Genomic DNA, 6,684 nt, shown 5'->3' on the forward strand with positions numbered 1-6,684 from the left:
ACTGCAGCCCTGATAAAGGAGGCTGAAAAGTTAATGTTTGGTCAGCCACTCACTATATGGACTCCACACCAGATTCAGGTTTTAGTAAGTTCTAAGAGAACAGAACGGCTATCCCCTGGAAGGTCGATTCAAGTTCAGACTATGCTTTTAGACAATCCAGTGGCTATCATAATAACCTGTCACGCACTAAATCCTGCCACCCTGATACCCACAGAAATGGGGTCCCTGGAGCATGACGGTATAGAAACCACAGACGCCATCTATTCCAGTTGCCCCAAGCTAGGAAGTGAGCCTCTTCCAAATGCCAAAAAGGAATGGTTCACAGACAGGAGCAGTTTTACGAGAGGGGGAAAAGTCTGGCAGGATACACTGTAACCTCCTAGACCCAAGTCACAGAAGCAAGAAGCCTACCCTCCAGGGACTTCTGTCCAAAAGGCAGAGCTGATAATTCTCACACGAGCCTTAGCGCTCAGGACTGGGAGGATCTTAAACGTTTACACAGATTCCCAGTACGCATATGCCATCCTCCATGCACGTGGGGCTATTTGGAAGGAAAGAGGTATGCTTACTGCGGAGAATGAACAGCTGGAACATGGCTTAAGCATACTGAAGCTCTTCGAAGTAGTACAGCTTCCCAGAGGTCTCTCTGAGTGGACTGGAGCGTGGCCGCGGCTGCTCGCTCCAGACGGCCACACCATGGCGGAGGAGGAGCTTGAGGCGCTGAGGAAGCACAGGCTGGCCGAGCTGCAGGCGAAGCACGGGGACCCTGGCGATGCAGCACAACAGGAAGCAAAGCAAAGGGAAGCAGAAATGAGAAACAGTATCTTAGCCCAAGCTCTGGGTCAGTCAGCCCGGGCCCGATTAAGTAACTTAGCACTTGTAAAGCCTGAGAAAACTAAAGCAGTAGAGAATTACCTTATACAGATGGCACGGTATGGACAACTAAATGGGAAGGTATCAGAACAAGGTTTAACAGAAATCCTCGAAAAAGTAAGCCAACAAACAGAAAAGAAAACAACAGTTAAATTCAACAGAAGAAAAGTAATGGACTCTGATAAAGATGACGATTATTGAATTTAAGATGTCTAGAGACTGGGACTTATTGGAGCAATTCTAGGGCAGATAATACTTGGCAGAAGTTAAGATCTTGATGGGATGTTTACTTTGTTTATTGTCTATATGCCTTTCAAAAATAAACTTGTTATGCAAAATAAAAAATTAAAAAAATAGTAGTACAGCTTCCAAAAAAGGTGGTAGTAACTCATCGTAGGGGTCGCCAAAAGGGGGATGCAGAGGGAAACAACAAGGCAGATGCGATTGCCAAAAGGGTGGTCAGAGAAGAGGAACTTGGCAACTACCCCTCATACCTCGAAGGCCAGATCCATCCAATTATTCCCCAATCTGCATAAAGGAAGAAATAGACAAAGTGCAAAAACGGGGCTTCATTAGAGATCTAGGAGGCCACGGATGGCTAGTTAACGAACATGAGCCATACTTCTTTCCCCAACTGCAGCTTGTCAAGCCATCAGGGAGGCTCATCAAGAAACTTACTATGGGAGGGAAGCCCTATATAATTGGTTAGTTGTGGTTACGGTAACTCCTGGCATAAAAAGTATAATCAGTCAGATAGTTGAGACATGCTGCTCTTGCTAATAGGTCGGCCATGTACCTTGAAGTGACTGGTGTCCTTGTCACCCATGCCATGCGGCCCAGCCCCTGGATGCAGAAACTGCTTTTAACCATAGAAGCTAGCTGTGTTCTACCAACAGGATGCCACTAAAGGCGCACAACAAAACCAGACCAAACTGGCTAGATCCAAGATAGCAGGCAAAGTGAACTAAAGGTCACCGCTCTTCTTCCCCTCATTTATCTCTGTGTTTCCATACCAACTCCTGAGAGCTGAACAACACTTGCCCAGATTCGTTTCTGTGTTTGTTTCAAAAGTACCTGGTATTCGGCAGAGATGTTTTGCAGCTGTACTTTGAGAGGTATATGTTTTGAGAGATATACAGTGCTCAACCGCCGCAAACCGGCTCTGAATGGACCACAGGAACGCACCTGCGCAGATGAAATCTGGAGGTGTCTGAAAGTTACCTTAACTTCATTACCACACTAAGATCTCCACCCAAAGGGGCATTTGTACTCTGCTAGACACAGTTTGTGCATGTGCAAGAGGGCCTTGCGTGTGCAAGAGGGCCTGAGGGACCGCGCATGCCCTGGCTGTTCCTGGAAATCGCCGTCCTTTTCCCCAGTTTCTGATGACGCACTTGCCTCTCACCCCTTAAAAGTCCCCCACTTTCCTCCTTTCAGGAAGAAGGTGCCTTTAGAGCATGAGTTACCCTTCTCCATTCCCTGGCCATTGAATAAAAGCCGGTCTTGCTTGCGCCAAACTCAGTTTCATTATTGGCAGCACGAACCTGAGGGGGAAAGAACACCCTGACCGAGCCAGGGGGGCTTCGGTTCACCTAGGCCCTCAAGAGGGGGGCCTCACGTCTAATTCGGTAACATCTTCTGTCTCCAAAAGGTTAAATTGCCTCACTCAGGGATACGAACAGTTAGGGCCAAAGCCTGGTGACATACATAGCTAAAGGTAGCTAGAGAGTTCTGCTCCTCTACCCCGGGTTATGACGACGCCCGAAATCAGTAGGCAATACTTACAGAAAATGAACCTGCACCCTTCCGCGCCCCTTGAGAATGAAGAGCAGAACAAAAGACAGAGGAGGGATTTGCCACCGGTAAAGCCCATTAACAATTCCCAGGAAATAAAAATAGAAGCTGCGTAATAATGTCTAACCTTTTTTTTTTTTCCTTTGTGCTTATTCTAGTTTCACCTGCCCATAGGCTGCCACACGCAGAGGCCCTGTGCCCAGCCCTTTGGACCAGAGTTCCTAGTGCAACACAGCTGCGCCCGACACCTCGGCTCCACGGCCCCGTGCAGACGCGCGGCGCACAACACTGCGATTCAAGATGGTGGCGGCGGGCCCGTGTGCGGAGACGCTGTGCGTGACACCGTGACCTGGAGCGTGAGCAACACGCCTGCGCCAGACCCGCGAGAACTCGGCCCCGCTCCCCGCTAGGAGAACTCTAGCAGCCCTGCCCACGGCCTGCCGGGGAGAGTGCGAGCTCGCACCTCTCCCTTTTTTGATCAAAGAATAAAACTTTCCTTTGCTTCTGAACCGAACTCAGTATATCATTCTATTTGGCTCCAACGACACTGGGCTGGAGGACCCTGTTGAGGCCGAATCGAAAGGATTGTTAACATTTTTGTTGATCAGTTTCTTGTTTACTTGTTGTCAGGTTCCCCCACTAGAATGTGAGCTCCAGTTACCACGTCTCTCCTGCTCAATTCAGTGCCCCAAACCGCACATGCCCGATACGGGCACTCAGTAAATGTGAGAATAAAGATAAAACTAAAGGAATGAGAGAATGCATGAGCAGACTTTGATTACAGACATCCCACGACAGACTAGTCTCCAAGGGTGACCTACAGCATGTAACTCGAACTACATTCCATAGAAAGAAGCATGCCCTGGGAATTCCCTGCCGGTCCGGTGGTTAGGACTCCACACTTTCACTACCGAGGGCCGGTCGGGGAACTAAGATCCCGCAAGTCGAGCAGTGGCAAAAAAAAAAAAAAAAAAGCATGCCCCGAAGAAGTTCTTAATCCCTAATCTAGAGTTATCACATATTTGAGCACACACTCAGCCTACTAAAATGATACAGAATATGTGATGATATGCTTTTAATCTTTTATGCAAAGTTAAATATAGGATAATATACACAACCATTTTCCTTTCGAAACATCATAATTCATCATTCTAATCAGGGCAGGTATGCACCAAGCTCTGCTGGCAATGTTTCCAATTTCTTTATCCACCTCTCCTTTGCTGTACCGCCATCCACTTGCTAACTACACGGTCCTCAGTATCATATTTAGGAGTTTAATTCTGGTAAGAAGTGGATGTTCCCTTTTTCTTTGGCAATTATGGCCAAGTTGCTGGTGCTCTGAGTAACTATTAGCATTGTAATTAGTCACGTAGATGTCTATTTTATTCAACGTATTCATTATCATTTGAAATTATTTATTTTGTCTCTCCAGTAACATGTCAGCTGCATGACAACAGAAATCTTGTCATAATTGTTCTCCTTATATCCCTCTCGCCACCCCATCCCCAGTGCATAAAACACTACTAAACTCAACACTGGCACTTAATAAATTTTTGGATGAAAGTACAAATGATTGAATAAATGAATGAACCAGTGAACTGTGTCTCACTGTTAGCTATGGATTTCATGTGTAAGATGTCTTTCTATTCTTGTCTGTTTCATCAGCTTTAGCTGTACTGAGTTACCCATGTAAACACAGGCAGAATATAGAAACCTAGCTTCAGTCAATGGTCATTATTTCTAGAAAAAATCCAAACTGAATGATGTTAATTTTGTGTCCCACGTTCCTCATATGCAAACTTAGTGAAGCAGATGCTGTCATTGCTCTGACACCATCTGCAGCTCCTTATGTACCAAGGACTGCTTCTCTTCCTGATGATGTTTTGGAATATGATAACATGACAGTGCCTAGGAATTAATGCCTCAGAAGCAATCCTCAACTAACGAAGGGTAGGAGCTGGTGGATAAAATCTAACGCTTCCCTGTCCTTCAGTGGAACAATGCTGAGGCATATTCTATACAGCATTTCCAGTGGCATTTGGAGCCCTGGTTGCCCACGGCAGACACCACTAATTAACAGAACTTATTTGGTTTTCCTCCCTTCCTTGACTGACTTCTCCACTCTCTCATAGAAGACAGAGTACCTGATATCATTGCCCTGGGATTGAATCCAAATCCTTGTCCCCTGGTCTCCTTTTGGGATGATACGAGGTAAGACATTGGGGAATAATGTAAGTATCTATCACATAAAGTTGTTGAAAGGATTCATTGAGTTAATACAAGTAAAGTGATTAGAAGAGTGCCTGGGATGTAGTCTATGGTTCATAAATGTTACTTATGAGTTGTTATCTAGTATTATTTGTCTCCTCTGACCTACTTCCCCTTAATTTTGCCAATATTGGGTCTCTATTTGGGTCCACACCTTTCCTCTTGATAGTTGTCTCAATCCCCAATCAATCTCTGAAATTTCTAGATGAAGTTCATCTACCTCCTTTTGAACCCACTTTTCTTTATTGCTCTATGCATTTATTAGCTAATATTAATGCAGCAGAGGGGACAAAAGCTCACAAACACTACACACATTCCACAAGACGCACTGCAGGAAAAAAGTGACTAAGAAGGATCAACAGTATCCTAGGGTCTTGGTGGCCACATTCATGGTGGAGGTGGACCTCTTATTCCTGGGGGAGGCGGTCTCATTCCTGGAGCGGGCATGCCTATTGGAGTCCCTCAAGTAGGGGAAGCCTAATTGGTGGGCCCATGGGTGGTCCCATACCAGGTGCAGGAGCCATAATTCCTGGAGGTAGTGTTGCTCAGCCAACAGGTGTGGGGGCAGACCCCTGTCCTGGTGGCTACTGAGCTGGGGCTCCAGCAGTGCTGGCAGTAGCAGCACCTGCAGCAGCTGCTACAATGTCTCTTCCCTGTAGGGTCATTACCTGTTGGGATGCCACCCCCAACCCCTCAGACAGGACCTGCTAATCTAGCAGGAGCCTGGGGAATTGGAACACCTCTGCCAGCTGCTCTGCCAACCGCAGGGCCTCCTCCAGCTCCAGCAAGTGATATCCAAGTAATGCCAGTATCTTTGGGGGGGTGGTCCCTCCACAGTCATGGAAACCAAGTTCTCCTGGCACAGCAACACCAGACCCAAAGCCTGCTTTTCTTCTCTCTCTGGCTGCTTCGAATTCTTTGGCTTGATCTTCCTGAACTCATCACAATCACAGAGCATCAAGTTCATATGCTTGTCAAAAGCCTTAAAGGTGCCAGTGAAGATCCAATCATCGTGCAGGACACATCTCATCCTATAGTCAATGTGCTGCAGCATCTTGCTGCTCTTTCCCACAGTCATGATTGCTGCTCCACCAAATCCGATGTCCACAGGAAAGTTTCGGGATCCTTAAGACCTAAGGGTAGGCTACAGATTAAGGTACATCGAAGGTTCTCCACCAAACAGTGCAAGCTGGGGCAGAAGCTTCAAACAGTAGATAGAGCCTGTTTTTATTTTGTTTGTTTGTTTTCTCTTGAAATCAGCTACCTGGGTGTTCCAATACTGCTTTAACCACCTCTTGGTATCTCACCTGAGAATGCCTGTCTCAGTTCTGCATGGAAATCCACCACAGAGACTTGCTGCTGCTGCTGAGATCGCCTCGGGTACAGGTGACACTCCTGGTTGCTCAGTGAGGCTATCCTTCTATGTTTCACTTGGACTTCTACCTCTGGTATGTGCTGTTCCGCAGTCCACCTCAGGTGTAAATGGTCCCTGGCCCCGCTCCATCGCACCGCTGGCCTCAGAACAGAACAGAACAGGTCAGGCATCTCCAGCGGCCGCCCCACTCTGCGCTGCTCCTGCCACGGCAGCACCATCCAATCACTCCGGCTCAGGCTGCACATGTGTGGCGACCCCCCTGAACCCACTTTTGATAGCTGCCTTTCAACTTGCCTTTCTCTAGGCCATCCCCAACAGCTTCAGAGGTAGGAACGTGAAACTCGACAGATCTGATTTAAAAGACTTAACATCAC

At 47.1% G+C, this 6,684-nt stretch overlaps 3 pseudogenes across 3 annotated transcripts; 1 reads left to right on the plus strand and 2 right to left on the minus strand.

The window, feature by feature from the left end:
* Positions 1-546: 546 nt before the first annotated feature.
* Positions 547-1,211, plus strand: LOC309617186 (programmed cell death protein 5 pseudogene; annotated as a pseudogene). Its single transcript has one exon. The product of its transcript is annotated as a programmed cell death protein 5 pseudogene (transcript).
* A 104-nt stretch (positions 1,212-1,315) lies between these two features.
* Positions 1,316-6,140, minus strand: LOC309617173 (small nuclear ribonucleoprotein-associated protein N pseudogene; annotated as a pseudogene). The gene has a single exon. The product of its transcript is annotated as a small nuclear ribonucleoprotein-associated protein N pseudogene (transcript).
* Positions 6,141-6,219: 79 nt separating this feature from the next.
* LOC309617198 (SNRPN upstream reading frame protein pseudogene) lies at positions 6,220-6,439 on the minus strand (annotated as a pseudogene). The gene has a single exon. The product of its transcript is annotated as an SNRPN upstream reading frame protein pseudogene (transcript).
* Positions 6,440-6,684: the final 245 nt, after the last annotated feature.

The sequence above is a fragment of the Balaenoptera borealis genome (genome assembly GCF_965194805.1).
Source record: "Balaenoptera borealis genome assembly, chromosome: 19".
In the NCBI taxonomy this organism is placed as follows: Eukaryota; Metazoa; Chordata; class Mammalia; order Artiodactyla; family Balaenopteridae; genus Balaenoptera; species Balaenoptera borealis.